The sequence below is a fragment of the Mus caroli genome, unplaced genomic scaffold (assembly GCF_978045245.1).
Source record: "Mus caroli unplaced genomic scaffold, Mus_caroli_1 scaffold_6, whole genome shotgun sequence".
Taxonomy (NCBI): domain Eukaryota; kingdom Metazoa; phylum Chordata; class Mammalia; order Rodentia; family Muridae; genus Mus; species Mus caroli.
In genome coordinates this window covers 22462414-22481902 of record NW_028227261.1, presented here as the reverse complement: position 1 = coordinate 22481902, position 19489 = coordinate 22462414, and the positions used below count along the sequence as shown (strand labels likewise).

Genomic DNA, 19489 nt, shown 5'->3' with positions numbered 1-19489 from the left:
TGAGCCGGCCTGGTATCCTCTGGTGGAGATGCTGGAGTACTTGTGGTTGCAGTCAAACCATGACCAGACCCAGTGTGAGCCAAGGCTTCCTCTCTCACATCTCTGAAAGCTATTGCTGGTTGTCAACTTGGATCTCAGGTGGGAAAATTAGCCTAAATACCAAACAGGGCCTTTTCAGTGCCCCGGGCAAAACATGGTGACTGCCTTCCAAGAACCAACTTCCCAGGAAATGGGAAATAGTCCCTGTAATGTCCCAAGATTGAAGTCATTTTGTTCATACTCTGTTGGTCAAATAGTCAGTGACCCCATGTTCAAGGGGAGGGCATACACAACCCTCCATCTAGCAAGTCCAAGAAAGATGGGGCGTTTGTCTTGGAACCGTCACTGTCTTCGTTTTCTCCGAGTTCTTTTAGGATGGGGCCCCTTTTCTTAGGCAACTTCTTCCTCCTTCTGTATATTCAGATTCCACTTTAAAACTAATTATGTGGGGGCTTGGAGAGGTGGCTCAGAGGTTAGGAGCACTGACTGCTCTTCCAGAGGTCTGGAGTTCAGATCCGAGCAAGCACATGGTGGCTCACAACCACCTGGAATGGGATCTGACACCCTCTTCTGGTGTGTCTGAAGACAGCTACAGTGTACTTATGTATAATAATAAATAAATCTTTAAAAAAAAAAACCCAACCTAATTATGGGTTCCTCTGCCACAGCTTATGCGTGGAGGTGAGGGTCAAACACAAACTTTGGAGAGTTGGGTCTCTCTCTCCTACCACTTTTTTAAAAGATTTATTCATTTATTATATGTAAGTACACTGTAGCTGTCTTCAGACACTCCAAAAGAGGGCATCAGATCTCATTACAGATGGTTGTGAGCCACCATGTGGTTGCTGGGATTTGAACTCAGGACCTGTGGAAGAACAGTCAGTGATCTTACCCACTGAGCCACCTCTCCAACCCCTCTCCTACCACTTTTAAATGGGCTCCAGGGATCGAACTCAGGTTGCCAGGCTTGTGCAACAAGCGCCTTTACCTTCTGAGCCCTCTCATTGGCCCACTTTAGCTTTTTGTTTTGTTTTGTTTCAGACTGGTTCTCATTATGCAGCCCTGGCTGGCCTGGAAATGGCCACATAAACCAAGCCTGCCTCTGCCTCTTGAATGGTGTTATGTCACCACACCAAGCTTGGCTTTTTCCTTTTTGAAATTTTTTTCTTTCCTTTTTTGAGACAGAGTTTTTCTGTGTAGCCCTGGCTGTCCTGGAACTTACTCTGTAGACCAGGCTGGCCTTCAACTCATAGAGATCCACCTGCCTCTGCCTCCCAAGTTCTGGGATTAAAGCGGTGCTCGCGCACGTGTGTGTGTGTGTGTGTGTGTGTGTGTGTGTGTGTGTGTGTGTGTGCTACCACTGCCCAGCTGGGCTTCAGCTTTTTCTTATTTATTCTTCTTATTATTTGAGACAGGGTTTCTCTGCATAGTTTTGGCTGTCCTGGAACTCAATCTGTAGACCAGGCTGGCCTCGAACTCAGAGATCCACCTGCCTCTGTCTCCGTTAGAATTCAAGGCGAGCACCACCACCACAGCCCGCCTGCTTTTTTTTTTCCTTCTATCATGAGATGCCTCAGGAGACTCCCTGATTCAACAGTCTGGTAGCCAATGGGATAGAAGACGATCTTCAGACCATCCTCATCTTTGCCAGGACAGTTAGATCCCCACTCCCCCTTCCTGCTCCAGTGTTACCTCCTGCCTCCACCATTCGGGGAACGCCATTACCTTACTTCCCTGAACAGTGAATTCCTCTGCCTTTTCGTCCCAGTGCAAGACAGCAATAGGGGAGTGGGGTGGATCTCTTCCTACAGTGGTAACAGTCTTCAAGCCAGAGCTATTCAGCGGAACACATGCAGTTTCTTCCCCAGGAGGAACCCAATCGACTGTTGGGATGTTTCCAAGCTCAGAATTTGTCGTAGTCAGGGTTTCCATTCCTGCACAAACATCATGACCAAGAAGCAAGTTGGGGAGGAAAGGGTTTATTCAGCTTACACTTTCCACATTGCTGTTCATCACCAAGGAAGTCAGGACTGGAACTCAGGCAGGTCAGGAAGCAGGAGCTGATGCAGAGACCATGGAGGGATGTTCTTTACTAGCTTGCTTCCCCTGGCTTGCTCAGCCTGCTCTCTTATAGAACCAAGATTATCAGCCCAGAGATGGTCCCACCCACAACGTGCCTTTCCCCCTTGATCACTAATTGAGAAAATGCCTTACAGTTGGATCTCATGGAGGCCTTTTCTCAACTGAAGGTCCTTTTTCTGTGATAACTCCAGCTGTGTCAAGTTACACAAAACTAGCCAGTACAATTGACCCCTTGTCAACTTGACACACAAACACATCACTAGTAAGCCTCAACCCTTAATTTCTTATTCATCCCCAAGATCTAAACAACTTAAAAAGTCCCACAGTCTTTACATATTAAAAGTCAATCCCTTTAAAATGTCCAATATCTTTTAAAATCCAAAGTCTTTTTACAATTAAAAGTCTCGACACACAAGTAAGAGGTAGGAGAACCCGGACCGACTCCAAAGTGGTGGCACGTATGTGAAAGATCCCTGCAAGCAGGAGGACGAGGCAGCAGGATGGGGACAGTTAGAGGTCACTGGGGTCCGCAGCCAGGGACTAGGGTTGCTATTGAGCATCACCAGGCCCATTTTTCCTCTCTTTCCTTAGCTACTGGCCAGATGGAGCCCAGCAGCTCAACCAGGAAGCATTTCACCATCAGTGACTTTGAAATCGGGCGTCCTCTGGGCAGGGGGAAATTTGGGCGTGTGTACTTGGCTGGGCTCAAGGAAAATCATTTCATCGTGGCCCTGAAGGTCCTCTTCAAGTCTGAGATAGAGAAGGAGGGATTGGAGCACCAACTTCGCAGGGAAGTGGAGATCCAGGCACACCTACAACACCCGAACATCCTTCGCCTGTACAACTACTTCTACGATGACACTCGGATATACTTAATTCTGGAGTATGCTCCAGGAGGTGAGCTCTATAAGGAGCTTCAGAGAAATGAGCAGTTGGACCAGCAGCGTACAGCCACGATAATACAGGAGTTGTCAGATGCCCTGACCTACTGCCATGAGAAGAAGGTGATTCACAGGGACATCAAGCCAGAGAATCTCCTGCTGGGCCTCAAGGGTGAGGTGAAGATCTCAGACTTTGGGTGGTCTGTGCATACCCCCTCCCTCAGGAGAAAGACAATGTGTGGGACTCTGGACTACTTGCCCCCGGAAATGATAGAGCAGAAACCGTACAATGAGATGGTTGATCTGTGGTGCATTGGCGTGCTCTGCTATGAGCTGCTGGTGGGGAAGCCACCCTTTGAGAGCAGCACCTCCAGTGAGACATTTAGACGCATCTGCAAGGTGGATTTTAAGTTTCCTTCATCAGTGCCTGCAGGAGCCCAGGACTTGATCTCCAAGCTTCTTAGATACCATCCTTCAGAGCGACTGAGCCTGGCCCAGGTCCTGAAGCACCCCTGGGTCAGGGAACACTCTCGAAGGGTGCTGCCTCGCTGTGTTCAGATGTCTTCCTGAGCCCTGTCCGTCTCTATCCCTATATATTTCTTCAGGAAGCTCTCCAGGCTGTTTGTTAGTGTGTGTGGTTTGCTTGTTTTCTCTTTTATGAAATGATGTTAATTAAAACTGATTATTTTCGCATCAAAAAAATAAATAAATAAAAAATAAAAAAAAAAAAAATAAAAGTCTCTTAACTGTGGGCTTCACTAAAAAACTTTCTTCAAGAGGGAAAAATATCAGGGCACAGTCACAATCAAAAGCAAAAATCAATCTCCAACCATCCAATGTCTGGGATCCAACTCACAATCTTCTGGGCTCCTCCAAGGGCTTGGGTCACTTCTCCAGCCATGTCCTTTGTAGCACACATGCTGTCTTCTAGGCTCCAGATGCCTGTACTCCAGTGCTGCTGCTGTTCTTGGTGGTCATCTCATGGTACTGGCATCTCCAAAACACTGCTGTCTTCCACTGTAACTAGGCTTCACCAATAGCCTCTCATAGGCTCTATTCATGGTGCCAAGCCTCAGCTCCTTTGCATGACCCCTTCAGTCCTGAGCCATCAATTGCTACTGTGGATGCATCTTCACCAATGGCCTTCCATGGCCCCTCACAGTGCCGAGCCTCAGCTGCTCTGTGTGACCCCTTCATGCCCTCAAAACCAGTACCACCTGGGTTACTCTTACACATTACCAAGTCCAGCCACAGCACAAGGTACAACCTTGGCTATCTCTGAAACACAGCTTCTGTGCTTTCAGGAAACATTTCCCAGAAGATGTCACCTCAACAATGCTGGTCTCTTCTTAATCACCACTAATTTCTTAGCTCCAGCTAACCAGCATCAATAGTCCCAGTAATTCAAAGTTTTTGCTTTAGTAGTTCTGGTATCTTGTTAATCACAGCTGATTCTTCAACCCCAGCTAACCAGAACCACAGAATCTTCACAATCAAACTAGCAATGGCCCTGAAAAAAGTCTTTAATCTTCCCTCTGAAATTTCACAAGCCAGGCCTCTATCTTCTGCACTGTTCTTAACATTATCTTCCAAGCTCCTACACAACATCTGACAGATCTCTTAACAACAAATGGATCTTCAAGCCCAAAGTTCCAAAGTTCTTCCACAGTCCTCCCCAAAATATGGTCAGGTTGTCACAGGAATACCCCACTATGCTGGTACCAATTTGTCTTAGTCAGGGTTTCTATTCCTGCACAAACATCATGACCAAGAAGCAAGTTGGGGAGGAAAGGGTTTATTCAGCTTACACTTCCATACTGCTGTTCATCACCAAGGAAGTCAGGACTGGAACTCAAGCAGGTCAGGAAGCAGAAGCTGATGCAGAGGGATGTTCTTTACTAGCTTGCTTCCCCTGGCTTGCTCAGCCTGCTCTCTTACAGAACCAAGATTACCAGCCCAGAGATGGTCCCACCCACAAGGGGCCTTTTCTTAAGCACTAATTGAGAAAATGCCTTACAGTTGGATCTCATGGAGGCATTTCCTCAACTGAAGGTCCTTTCTCTGTGATAACTCCAGCTGTGTCAAGTTGACAAAAAACTAGCCAGTACAGGATTAGAGGAGCCCTTGTGGATGTCCCCCAACCCCACCCCTCAGCACAACACTTTGCCATCCTTGTTCCTGGGAGGGGGTGCCATTTCTTGAGCTAGCCACAGAGGTTCCATACAGATAGCACCCTGTGGCTGCTTGTGTTAGGGAAATGCTGGGTCCCACAGCCTCACTGACAGCCTTGCCAAACAGTATTTTCCATGAGGAAAGAGTTGCTTTAATCCATGTGTGCAACGGGGGCCACCAGTAGGCTTTCCCAGGACATAGGGCTTGTGGCATGTAGGGCTTCATGCCCCTGTCCCATTGTGTGCCGGCCCATGGCTTACATGAACCGGGTACACCTGGGAGGCAGGCTGGGGCTGAAAGAGACTTAGACTGCAAGAGAAATTAATGGAGAGCAAGACAACGTTCCTGTTCAAGGCCCGCAAGTTTACTAAGAGACTGTGCTTATAAAGGGGAAGGCCCATCCCCCTGCCAGTCTACTCTTGGTGCCTGGAGCCATTCTGTCAGCACTTGGTCGCCAGGCTGGTTGCTTATTCAGGAATGTCTCAGGAAGACAGGTTCAGCCTCTAGGCAGGTAGCAGAATCTCAGGGCAGTTGTCACTTCAAAAAGGAGCCAACCAAGTCGGAAAGCTGCGCTGCAGGTGGCCTCACCTCAGTGGTGACAAGGTTTGTACCAGCCTGCTTCAGGCTGGGGGAGGCTACACTGTCCCCTCTTCCTGAATCCTGGGATTACAGCATGTACCGTTGTACCCAGTTTTATGCCATGCTGGAGACTGAACCCCCGGCTGCGAGCATGAGCATGCCAGGCAACCACTCCACCAGCTGAGTAGCTACATACTCCTTGTAGGGCTTTAAATCATACCAACTCACGAAAGTCAAAACCCTCCTGCCTCTGCCTCCTGAGAATGGGATTAAAGGTTCGTGCGGATCCTGACTCAGAAATCTTAGCGTTCTTTAGGTGTGGACTTTTGATAAAAATGTTCCACATATGGTAGTGTCTCCTCCCAGGCCTCTCAGCTTGGGAAGTGCTCCTCAGTTGGCAAATGGAGACACTGAGTCTTGGGAAGGGGTGGAGATTTATTCCAGGTCACTCAGCAAGCTTGATGCCCAAGCTGAGGCCCGGATTCTAGCCTCCTCCCTCTCCTGGCTGACCTCTGCCGCCGGGCTTCTTGCCAGCCACAAGCACTAAGGCCAAGCAGGACACACAGCCATCTTAGTGCGGGCTCCCAGGCAGAAGCCAACACATTTAGCACACTTCTTTCTTAACCCGGTTGGGTGGCTTTTAGCAGCCCAAATATAGACATGGGGAAACTGAAGCTCAAAGAGGGCTCAAGAGCTTTGCCTAAAGAGCTAAGGGGTTGTCATCACTTAGAATGAGCAGAACGTCCGAAATGAGCCATCGGGAGGAAGAAGGCGGGGCCACAGGGAGGAAGGAGAATTACGCCGCCGTAAACAATGAACAATGTTCTCGGGTGTGTTCAAGAGCACCCGGAACTGGCCCCATGCCAGAGAAAAGTCAGAGGAAGCAAAGAAATCCTTTGCAAAACCCAAAGCCAACTGTGGTTCCCCCAATTCTGCTTAGGGGTGGGGCAGGAGGTCCTATAGGACGATCTTATAGGTTGGCTATCAACCAATTGGATCCCTGGTGTGAGTGCTCTGGCCAATAGTGACTGGAGTTGGCATTTACACCTTTGTAAGGTGGACTGTAGCAGCCCAAGGATCACCAGGAAGGAGCCAAGGGTCCGTTGGGTTCTGTCAGTTAAAACTTTGCATAACGGCCTCAGCCACAGACATGAGCTAGTTCTGGAGAAAGGATGACGTAAGGGTCCTGGAACAATGGGAAGCCAGGGACAAAGGATGGTGTTGTGCGTGTGCGTGGGTGCAAAAACTTCTCGGTGGTGCAGATGGGGGTTGGAAAAGGATGGGGAGTGCCTAGTTCCGGCTCCCCACCCTCCACGCCCCATACCTCTCTCAGTTCACACAGCCCTTGTGGGCAAGCAGTGGCCCTTGACCTTGGTATTTCCCAGCGCCAGCTAGGTCATGGCATTCACTGCTGTGATGCGGAGGGCCCAGAAAGCTGGGCTGAGGTAACCAGGAGCTCAGATACCACTCAGCAGGGAGGAAGGAAAACAGACGTGGACTTTCCAGCCCAGAGAGACCTGGGAATGTTTCTCCTTCTCGTTATTTATGTCAAATATTACCCAGTTTCCTCTGTCCAGAAGCTCTTTGAGACGACGCTGTTGGCTTTAGTCAATCTGAGAACAGATTCATCAGACTTGCCTGACAGAGTGGCCCCACAGATAGCGTAAGTTTTAAATAGTCCATTAAACCTGTCTGTGACTGCCTAAGCCTCGGCCACATTCCTCTGGATGGACTCGAGGTTGTTGGCACTTCCCGGGCACATACAGCCTCACGTACCTCTACAAGAACACGGACTCACCCTGGTCGGTCTTCACATCCAGGCGTGGCCTGCTCCTTCTGGGGTCCAGCGAGAGTTTCTTTCAGACAGGCTTTCTCTATGTAGCTCATGATCCTGGAACTCACAGGAGTGAGGAGACCAGGCTGTCCCGGAACTCACTGTAGAGACCAGGCTGTTCTGGAATTCACAGACATCCACCTGACTCTGTCCCTCAAGAGCTATAATCAAAAGTATGTGCCACAATGGCTGGCATTCCAGTATTCTTCTTCTTCTTTTTTTTTTTTAAATAGTCTAATTTGTTTGTTTTTTTCTTGCTATTCGAGTAAGACCTGAGTCTCATGTAGCCTAAGCTGGATTTGAACTTGCTGTGTCATGAGAGAGGACCCTCCTCCTGACCCCATACTGGGGTTGTACAGTGAGCCACCATGCCCAGTGGGTAGTGCTAAGAGGGAACCCAGGGTTTCTTGCATCGGACGCACTACCCACTGGACTACTCTCTCCTGCCCTATATTCTAATTTCTCTCCCTCCTTTCTTATTCTTCCTTGTTCTCTCTCTCCCTCTCTCTCTCTCTCTCTCTCTCGATATGATCTCTTGTATTCACATATCCTAGGCAAACTTCTTTTTTTTTTTTTTTTGGTTTTTCGAGACAGGGTTTCTCTGTGTAGCCCTGGCTGTCCTGGAACTCACTTTGTAGACCAGGCTGGCCTCGAACTCAGAAATTCGCCTGCCTCTGCCTCCCAAGTGCTGGGATCAAAGGTGTGCGCCACCACACCCAGCTACCACCTAGGCAAACTTCTAATCACTATGTAGCTGAACTGATTCTCCTGTCTCCACCTCTCAAGGGTTGGCAGCAGCGCAATGGGTATCTGTCTGGTTTTCTGGGTCCCCTTAGGGTTGCACAAGGACCCTGATGGGTCACATCAGGATCACATCCCGTGTCTGAGCTGGCCCCGTAGGTTTGTTCCTGGCAAGTGCATTCATGCGTAGGTGTTGAGATGGATTCCTGTTTGTGTGCCTGTGAGTGGCTTAGCCTTGTGAGAGCATAGCCTTTGTCCCTGGTACCTGGCTTCCCGATGGCCATGGGGGCTGGGAATGAGCTGGGTTCCGACAGTCGGCTGTCACCTGAGCCTGCTTTACCTGTGTTTTAGGTACTCAGGAACATGCCTCCCAGTCATTCACTCAGCCGGTCTGGCGGTGTGCATTGAGAGGTGGCTCCTGCATCTCTACCTCAGACACCTGGACAGGGGCTGGGAAGGAGACCGGAACCGGAGAGCCTGGGCGGTTGGGTGGCGATGGGCTCAGGTTGCAAGCTGGCCTGGCCTGCCAGCTGGCTTGTCCTCAGCCCCTCAGTGTGCCTTTGTCCTTCCCTGGTCATTGCTCAGGGTCCCTACTTGGCTCAGAGCAGTCTCAGCTGACCTTTGACTCACCGTGTGAACCTCCAGCTTGACCCCTAGGCATGCTGGGATCCTGGAATACCAAGCGAAGTTCAGATACCAGCATTTTCCATCTGGCTCATCTCAGGCAAGCTTTTTCCTCTCTCCTGTGAAACGAGGGCGAGATACCCACCCCGCCAGCTGATGGGATGAGAAATGGCTTGTACGTTAAGCGCTCTGCTTCGGAATGAGCAAAGCTGTTATTACAGACCCCCGATGAGTCTCTATTTCACCTTTCGAGGGGAGGGGGTAATAGAAATATCTAAAAGGCAACAGACCCAGCAAACCTTGGAGCTCAGCTCCGCCTCTCTCTGGATGGAAGAACACAAGCAAATCCCTTCCTCTGCGGACCTCCTCTTCCTTGCAGAAGCAGAGGCTGGGGGCCTTTTGCCTTCTGTCCCCAGGGCCTCTGAGCACTTTGCCTCAGGAGGTATTGCCTGAATGACCTGTTCCACTGAAGCAGTTCCTGACCAAGACTGATGTGAGCAATTCTGGTTAGTTCTGGAAATTCCAGACAGTAAGGGAAAACCTGAAGAGCTTCTGGGCGGGGCTCATATCTCTCTTCCCCTCCTTCCAGAAGCACCCCCCTCCTCAAGTGATGGGGATGATATGAAGGATGAGAAGGGATCCTGTTTGCCTCAGAGTGGAGTAGGGTGGGGCTTTCGTTGGTCTCTGGCCCCCTAAAGCCACTGCAGCCTCCGTTGTGGGGATGTAAAGAAGAAAGGATGCAGTACGCGTGGAACTCTTGGGGAGCCAGCCAGCTTGAGTCTGGCAGGCCTGGATTAAGAATCTGGGGACCCGCTAGGTGTGTGGTGGCACACACAGCACTCAGGAAGCAGAGGCAGGCAGATCTCTGTGAGTTCAAGGCCAGCCTGGTCTACAGAGTGAGTTCCAGGACAGCCAGAGCTATGTAGAGAGACCATGTTTAAAACAAAACCAAACACCCTCCCCCAAACAAACAAATAACGAAGGAGAATAAGTGGATAAAGATGAAGACAGGATGCTGGCCTCCCACCCACTGCCTTCTTCTCCTCAGTCAGGTGTCCAGTGTGTGTCTGACTCACTCCCCTTCGCCCCACCTCCTTCACACTGTGGCGCCTGCCCAGCTTGGCTGCTGTCCCCAAGGAGAATCCAGAGAAAACATTAACCCGAAGCCATGGAGTGCATCTATGGAGTTCCGAGGTATGCAACCCCAGAGTCTCAGCCCGTGGGAAGCCAAGCCAAGTAGACAAACCAGTGTAGACAGGCTGGTGGTCAGCTCTGTCATCACAGAGCTGTGCTCACTTCCCCAGGCCTTGCGTCCACACGTTGCAAACAGTGGGACGGTGAGGAACGAGTAGGTGCTCAGGTGCCTGGAGACAGAGGTGTCTTTAGTTCCTTGGTCACCTCCCACCCACCTCGAGACCTTTAAAAGCCTGCAGTTGCCAGCACTCAGAAGAGAGGCTGTGACACCGGACACCGATGTGTGCATAAACCCAGCACCAGGGAGGCCAAGGCAGGAAGAGAGCCGCTCAGAGCCTGAGCATCAAGACCTTGGGTTGGGGGGCTGGAGAGATGGCTCAGCGGTTAAGAGCACTGACTGCCCTTCCAGAGGTCCTGAGTTCAAATCCCAGCAACCACATGGTGGCTCACAACCGTCTGTAATGGAATCCAATGTCCTCTTCTGGTGTGTCTGAAGACAGCTACAATGTACTCATATAAATAATTAAAAGAAAAAAAAAAAGACCTTGGGTTGGGAGTGTAGCTAAGTGGTAGAATGTTTGCCTAGCATGCACAAGGTTCTGGGTTCAAATCCTGTCACAGGTTTAAAACAAAGAGTTGAGTATAATTTCATACTTGGAAGCTGGAGGCACCAGGATCAAGAGTTCAAGGTCAAGTCAGACATCAATGGGAGGAGAGGCCCTTTGTCCTATGAAGGCTCTATGTCCCAGTGTGGGGGAATGCCAGGGCCTGGAAGTGGGAGTGGGTGGGTTGGTGAGCAGGGGGAGGGGAGAGAGAATACGGGGGGAGGATGTTTTTCGGAGGGGAAACCAGGAAAGGGGATAACATTTGAAATGTAAATAAAGAAAATATCTAATTAAAAAAAAAAAAGGAAAAAAAAAAAAAAGAGTTTAAGGCCAGCCTAGGCTGCAGGAAACCCTAACTAAAAACAACCAAAATCCAGCTTTTGTTGTTTTAAGGGAACTCCTCAGAGAGAAAGCGAAGGTGTATTGATTTACTGGTGTAGGCGTCAAACCTCAAAAGGCGCTGGAGAGATGGCTCAGTGGTTAAGCACATTTGCTGCTGTTCCAGAGGAGCTGAGCTTAGCTTCCAACACTCACAGCAGCTGCTTCAGCGGAATCCAACACATCTCATCTTCTTAGGCCTGTGAACTCACGTGCAGGCATGCAGATACCTACACACACACACACACACACCACATATATTTTGAAATAACACAATTAAGAAAAATCCCTTCAGGCCTGGAGAGATGGCTCACTGGTTATGCGCACTGGCTGCTCTTGCAGAGGACCTGGGATGGATTCTCAGCACCGATGTGGTAATCTCACGACTGTGTGTAACTCCAGTTCCAGGGGGTCTGGTACTGTCTTCTGAACATTGAGGGCTCTGTGTGCTTGAGATGCACATACAGACGTGCAGGCAAACACTTATACATAATAAACATCACCTTAACCTGCACATGTGAACTGCATGGCGACTTATGTCAATTTTTTTTTTTTTTTTTTTTTGGAGACACGGTTTCTCTGTGTAGCCTTGGCTGTCCTGGAACTCACTCTGTAGACCAGGCTGGCCTCAAACTCAAGAGATCTGCCTGTCTCTGCCTCCCAAGTGCTGGGATTAAAGGTGTGTGCCACCATGCCCGGCGACTTATGTCAATTTTATTGCAATAGAAATGCAACAAGACAAAAAAATCTTATGAAAACTGTGGCTCATTTGTAGGGCGCTTTTTTGTTTGTTTGTTTGTTTGCTTGCTTGTTTTTTCGAGACAAGGTTTCTCTGTGTAGCCCTGGCTGTCCTGGAACTCACTTTGTAGACCAGGCTGGCCTCAAACTCAGAGATCCGCCTGCCTCTGCCTCCCAAGTGTAGGGTGCTTTTTAAAAACACATGCTCGACCCTGGGTTCAAGCCCTCCCAATACAAAACCAAGAGAAAAAAAAAAGACTCTTGTGTAAATTCCCCAAATAAAAGGTGAAGATCAGCAGCCTAGGTGCTGGGGTGAGACAGACAAGCAACCTGTGCCCTCGGCTCCCTCCCTGAGCCCATGAACCCGATCCCAGTGAACAGACTTAGAAATCCCGTAGGAGCCTTTGACAGAGGGACCTAGGGACTCAGTGGAGCAGAGCGGAGCAGAAGTGGGGGTCCTGCTATGAGTGATCAGAGCTCTTGGTGACTGGCACTGGAGATGACCCAGGAGCACACCCACCGTAGTCGATGCTAAGCCTTCAGTGGAACCTGGAGGAAACCCAAGGGGACCGCTGTCCGGCACAGTCCTCAAAGGGCTCTCAGACAGTGCTAGAGTCACGTCTGGGGAAACATAGCCACTCCCAGAGTATCACACCCCTGAGACTGAGCCCTGCCATCCACCAACAGAGGGGTGTGGGGTACACTTCTGCACCAGCCGAGAAGGACTCAGGACGCTTCGTGACCCTGTGGTGAGGCTCTGCCTCAGGAACACAGTATGCCGGAGTCCTTGGGCTACAGTTTTCTGTAGTCCAGGAATGAAGCTGCTGCCCAGAGAAGGGACTCCCAACCCCAGCGGGAGAGCTGGGCAGCCATCTGCTCCACTGCAGCTGTGGGGAGGGTGGATTCAGTGCAGGGCAGGACCATGGCAGAGAGGCTGCCAGTGGGAGGGGCTTTCCCAGACAGCCTTCCGTCTGGCTGATGCCAAGGCTAGGGTCAGATGATGACAGATTTCCTGCTGAGCCCTCTGGAATGTTTGGAACTCAGCAATGACAGTCCAGAAGTTTCTGTTTCCCTGGAAGGCCCTGAAAGGAGAGTTCTAGATAAAGACTCTGGTTTTGTTTTTGTCCTCTTACCCTGCCTGAACTATCCTGGCACCTCCACTGGGGTGGAACAATGGCTCTGAGACACTTGGCCACTTCCTGTCTCGAGTCTCGCACCAGCATTTAAGAAGCCCACTTCTTGGGTTTCACAGAGGCACACTCTTCTCTGAGACCCACTGAAAAACCATCCCTAGTTTTAGTTCAATGCAAAGCATCGCTTCATTCTACAGACAAGGAAACTGAGGCCTGGAGAAGGTCAGCTCTGGTGTTGGTTCCCAAACCCATACTGTCAGCCTCCCCATCCTTGCCACACCCTTCAGCTTCCAAGAATGCCTCAAGAGGGAGTGTTAGGTGACAGGAAACAGAAACACAGAAACGCTGGCTTTGAGGTACTAAAGCTGGGCCTGCCTCCCCCTCTCCTGCTTGCTTTGGCTAGAATTGTCCCTTCCCCTCAGGACTTCAGTTGCCTTATCTTGTAAACGCAGATAATTATAGCAAGCGCTCTCCGGGGTTGATGTGTGAATGAGAAGAGCTGGTCATCTGTTGCGAGCTTGGTGCACTGTAAGCTGAAGACACTGAGCAAAATGAACAGCCCTGTTTAGTCATGGTGACAACTCGAATGTGCAATACCCCCACCCAGAGACCCATGCATTGAACACTCCACAGCTTGTGGGAGGTTGGGAAACCTTCGGGACATTATACACATGGGTCACTGTTTGGTGGGGCTTCCTATCCACCAAGATACAAACAAGCCACAGTCCTAGCTTGTCATCCAGGTATGTCAAACCCTTCCTCTGTGGTGGAGCAAAGGTCGCTGTGGTGACCAGCTGACCCCTTATCCCTGTAGCCATAGCAATGACATCAGCAGACACACTCAGAAACAACCAGGTGTGTGGCAAGGATCCTGGACCGTTCTTCACGCTGAGAGAGGTGGAGAGGTCACGAGGACTCCTTCGCTCCCCTCTGCCTCCCTTGAGGTCACAGAAGGAAGGGAAACTGAAAGCAGAACTCTGATGCGATTCTCCTGAAGCCATCCCTCAGAGATGTGGGACTTTTGGGTGACACAGCTTTCTGAGTCGCCCACGCCTGTGAGTTTCCCTGCACAATGTTTCCATCAGGAAGTCTGAACCAAGCTGGACTCTGGGTGAGACTTTCTTTTTTTTTCATTTTGGGGTGTGTGTGTGTGTGTGCTCAAGAATGAGTGCATACTTCTTTTGTTTTTCAAGACAGGGTTTCTCTGTGTAGCCCCAGCTGTTTTGGAACTCTGTAGACTAGGTTGGCCTTGAAACTCTCAGAGACCCACTTGTCTCTGCCTCTTGAGTGTTGAGATTAAAGGCGTGCATCACCTTGTCTAGCTGCGTCTCTTTTTTTAGTGCCTCATCCGTGGCCTGCCTTGTCCCAAGAAAAGCAACACAGCGGCTACACGGGACCTCCTGCCGCCTCTGGCTGAGCCACTGTGGCAGCCACGTCTTTACCACAGGTCTTGACAGCGAGTCCCTCATGTGACCTGTAGCACCCAGATATTGCATAGCCCCGTTTTCCATCAGCACCTGGCCCTGTGTCCTCACTGGCTTCCGGGAGAATGTTTCAGTGATGGTGGTTCCTCAAATGTCCTATCATTTGACAGAAATGAGTTCATAGCATTATCAAACATACCAACAGAGCCTGTATATCCCTAAGGGATACCCAGAGCCTCAGAGAGGGATAAGGACTTGCCCAAGCTCACCAGCAAGGGCTGATGGGAACAGGTCCCAAGCTCTACCCACATGGACACATAGCTCCTCCACCTTCTTCCTGAAAAGAGACTGGCCCAGGTGAATGTTTAAAGGCTACATCCAGGATGGGATGTAGTATGTAAGGATGCCTGAGTATGTAAGTCCCCTAGGAAGGCCCAATGTTTTGAGTCCTGAGTCCACAGAACAGTATGAATTTCAGAGGCAGAGTGGCCATAGATCAGTGGACTTTGCCTAGTTGTAGGATAAAATAGCAGTGTTTGCCACGGGTCTGTCTTTATGAGCCTGGGTTCAGCTCTCAGGATTGCACTTGACAGGTACAGGTTGTAGTGGTTTGAATGAAAACGACCCACACGTAGGCTCCAGTGTTTGAATCCTTGATGCTTAACTGGTAGAACTGCCTGGGAAGGATTAGGAGGTGTCCTTGGTAGAGGATGTGTCCACCAGGAGTGGGCTTTGAGGTTTCAAAAGATGCATGCCATTCCCAGTATCTTGCTCTGTCTCATACTTTGCAGGCCCACGATGTGAGCTCTCAGTTGTTCCTGCCCTCGTGTTTTGTGTTTTTGTTTTGCTCTGTCAGCGAGGACTCTAACCCTCCGAAGCTGAAGCCCATTTAACCACTTCCCTTTATAAGTTGCCTCGGTCATGCATGTTTTATCACAGTAATGGAAAAGTAACCAAGACACAGGGTGAGTGGCCTGGCAACTTCCAGCCACAGCCATCAGCATGGGGAAGTCTGGGCGGGCTGGAGTCTGCTGACATCCCATCCCTTCCAGAGCAGAGAGCAGGGAACTCGAGCTGGATCGCTGGTGCTCGCTCAGTTGCCTCTCTCCGCAGGCAGGACCCAGGGTCTGCTCACAGTGAAGGAGACTCTTCCCTCTTCAAACAATGACATCAGGCTGGAGAGATGGCTCAGCGGGTAAGAGCACTGACTTACTCTTCCGAAGGTCCTGAGTTCAAATCCCAGCAACCACATAGTGGCTCACAACCATCCGTAACAAGATCTGACGCCCTCTTCTGGAGTGTCTGAAGACAGCTACAGTGTAGTTACAGATAATAAATAGATAAATCTTAAAAAAAAGAAAAAGAAATGATATCAAGGAATAAGAGCCTGCTTGTGAGGAACTGAGACCTCCTGACAGCTGCAGCGTGAGTGGGGCCATCTGGGTCCCCAGTGTCAGCCAGGCCTCCAGCCTAACACTAAACACTTTAACAGCATTTTATGATGGATGCATCAAAAACCACAAGCCACTACCGCAGACCTAGATTACTTCGAATCTCCAACCTCCTGAATTGTGTCAGGTCATGCCATTTTGAGGCAGGATAGCCATGCAATGAAAATTAAGGGGCCACAGGAAAGGCATCTCCCACTCTAGGCTGTCACTGAAGTCAAGGATTCCATAACAATTATGATCTGTTATGAAGGCCGCCTGCATATACATGATGGTCCATTTGTTTGTTCATTTGTTTGGAGACAGGGTTTCTCTCCATAGCCCTGGCTGTTCTGGAACTAGCTCCATAGACCAGGCTGGCTTAGAACTAAGAGATCCATTTGCCTCTGCCTCCCAAGTGCTGGGATTAAAGATGTGTGCTACCATCATGTGGCCCACGATAATCCTTTTATGTAGATATTTAAAACTAGAATGTGAAAAGATGGGGCTGCAGAGATGGCTCAGGGATGAAGAACTCTTGCTGCTCTTCCAGAGGACCTGGGTTCAATGACTAGAACTTACAGGGCAGCTCACAACTGCCTCTCTCTCTCTCTCTCTCTCTCTCTATATATATATATATATATATATATATATATATATGTGTGTGTGTGTGTGTGTGTGTATATATATATATATACACACACACTGTAGCTGTACAGATGGTTGTGAGCCTTCATGTGGTTGTTGGGAAATGAACTTTTTTTTTTTTTTTGGTTTTTCGAGACAGGGTTTCTCTGTGTAGCCCTGGCTGTCCTGGCACTCACTTTGTAGACCAGGCTGGCCTCGAACTCAGAAATCCGATTGCCTCTGCCTCCCGAGTGCTGGGACTAAAGGTGTGCGCCACCACGCCCGGCTGGAAATGAACTTTTTTAGGACCTCTGCTTGCTCTGGTCAGCCCCACTCAATCAGGTCAGTCCTGCTTGTTCAGTCCCTGCTTGCTCCGGCCCAAAGATTTATTTATTATTATACATAAGTACACTGTAGCTGACTTCAGACACACCAGTAGAGGGTGTCAGGTCTCATTAAGGATGGTTGTGAACCACCATGTGGTTGCTGGGATTTGAACTCAGGACCTTCATAAGAGCAGTCAGTGCTCTTACCTGCTGAGCCATCTCACCAGCCCACTGCCTGTAATTCTAGTTTCAGAGAACCAAGGCTAAGTATGCACATGGTGCGCAGACATACCTGCAGGGGAAAATTCATACACATTGAAAAGAGATATCAGAATGGCAGGGACCCCGGCTTAAAGCCTGAGCGTGTGTGGCCTTTTGATCCTTCCTAGATTCCAGGAATCTCACAAATGAGACTTTAAGAGACTCTGTACACAATGAAAATATGTCTCAGCTTCCTTGAGTCACCCTGTGACCCATGCTCCTTCTCATGGGCTCTAGAACCTGCCCTGTCATCTTCAAGGCTCTTATCAAACATCTAAGACTTCATAAGCCCTCCAGGTCATGTACGCTCGGCCACTGGAAGGACACTGAGGCGGATGTTCCCTCTTGAAAAGCCCTCACACCTTTAATCCCAGCACTTGGGAGGCAGAGGCAGGCGGATTTCTGAGTTTGAGGCCAGCCTGGTCTACACGGCGAGTTCCAGGACAGCCAGGGCTATATAACGAGACCCTGTCTCAACAAAACAAAACATAAACCAAAACTGCTCCAAAAGATAGACGGCAAGTGAGCAATTGCAGCAGAAGTAACGTTACCCTTGAGTTTGAACCTGGATAAAGTGGGAAGAATGGGCTTTGTGAAATTGTTCTTTGACTTCCACATGAGCACTGGGGCACACATAAATGCATATTTATACAGCATACACGGATGGAAATGCACTCAACAATATTAAAAATAAATAACATCTGCTAGGCATGGCGGCACATGCCTTTGTTTAATCCCAGCTCTTGGAGACAGGGCATGCAAGCTATCTGAGTTGAAAGGCAGCCAGGTTCACATACTGAGTTCCCGTCCAACCAAAGCTACATAGATGGCTCAGTGGTTGACAGCAATGGCTGCTCTTCCCGGAGGACTGAGGTTTAATCCCCAGCAACTTTGTGCAACCATCTATAACTCCTGTCCTAGGGAATCCAATGGCCTCTGAGGGCATGCACACAGGAGGTACAAATAAACAAAGACATATGCATTCAAGCAAAATATCCACCTCTTTCCTTTCTCTCTTACACATTCATACACACACACACACACACACAGGAACTGAGTTCAAGGTCATCCTTGACCATGCAGCAAGTTCATGGTCAGCCTGGGCTATATGAGATCCTGCCTAAAATAACAATAAAAAGGACCAGGCTGGGTGTGGTGGCGCACGCCTTTAATCCCAGCACTCAGGAGGCAGAGGCAGGCGGATTTCTGAGTTCGAGGCCAGCCTGGTCTACAGAGTGAGTTCCAGGACAGCCTGGACTATACAGAGAAACCCTGTCTCGAAAAAACCAAAAAAAAAAAAAAGGACCAAGCAAGCACAGGAGTCTTAGGACTGCACAGTATGTCAGCTCACTCTGTGGCTAAGCAGGGACTAGGTGCCACCTAGTGGACAAATCTGAGGACAGCTGGGACCAGGAAAGAATGGAAAGCCTCTGGTGCCTATCAGGATGGTGCCAAAGAAACTTGGGGGTTGTTTTTTTTAAGATTTATTATACAGTACACTGTAGCTGTCTTCAGACACACCAGAAGAGGGCATCAGATCTCATTACAGATGGTTGTGAGCCACCATGTGGTTGCTGGGATTTGAACTCAGGACCTCCTGAAGGGTAGCCAGTGCTCTTAACTGCTGAGCCATCCATCTCTCCAGCCCAATTTTGGGTTTTGCTTGGTTGAAATTTGCCATTTGATAATGGAATAATATTTTTTCCTGACAGGGTCTCACTATATTGCTCTGATTAGCATGGACTTTGCTATGTAGATCAGGCTGTCCTTCCACTCCCAGCTGGAATAAAAACATTCTCCGTGAATGACTGCGATGTACATGTCTCACCTTAGTTTTATGCTAATGATTCACCATTTAATTATGAGGACACTATAGAAATGATGCTAAAAAGAGGTCCAAATTCTAGTAATTTCTATGTTCAGAGATGGGCTGAGCCTTCAAGATGAAGACGGTGCTGAGGAAGGTGACTACCTCCTCTGTTTGAGTCCAGTAGTGCTGCTGGCTGAGAGGCTGACTGGTCTTGCTGGCGTGGCCTTGTGCAGGTAACTATAGCTTCTGTTGAGTTCACAAGCAACTAAGAGGGACGGCCCTTCCGCTGTTGCCTAAGTCCGATGGTTACAGACATGTGCTCCATTTTTGAGATAGGGTCTCAGGTAGAACCTGGGTTAGCCTCTAAACAGCTTCAACTAGCTGTCTAGGCAAGGACTGCTCTGTCAGGTTTCAGTTGGGAAGAATGAAAGCCCCTGTGTCGCAGGGGTCAGCCACAAATGTTCCAACTGTCAGGCTAAACAGAAGCAAATACTCCGGCGGCTTGGCTTATACTGGGAGTCCGCATTGTAGTCGCTCATACTGCTTCTCCTGTCTCACATGGGGTTAGTTTCCACATGGAAGGACACAGAAAGCTCTGCACATGAGACTATTCC

General features: G+C 49.4%; 1 long non-coding RNA gene and 1 pseudogene across 1 annotated transcript; both read left to right on the top strand.

Annotated features, from left to right (window-relative positions):
• Positions 1 to 2711: 2711 nt before the first annotated feature.
• Positions 2712 to 3697, top strand: LOC147004199 (aurora kinase C pseudogene; annotated as a pseudogene).
• Positions 3698 to 9407: 5710 nt separating this feature from the next.
• LOC147004198 (uncharacterized) lies at positions 9408 to 10361 on the top strand. Its single transcript, XR_015047227.1, has 3 exons — positions 9408 to 9458; positions 10001 to 10146; positions 10257 to 10361. It is a non-coding gene; the product is annotated as an uncharacterized LOC147004198 (long non-coding RNA).
• Positions 10362 to 19489: the final 9128 nt, after the last annotated feature.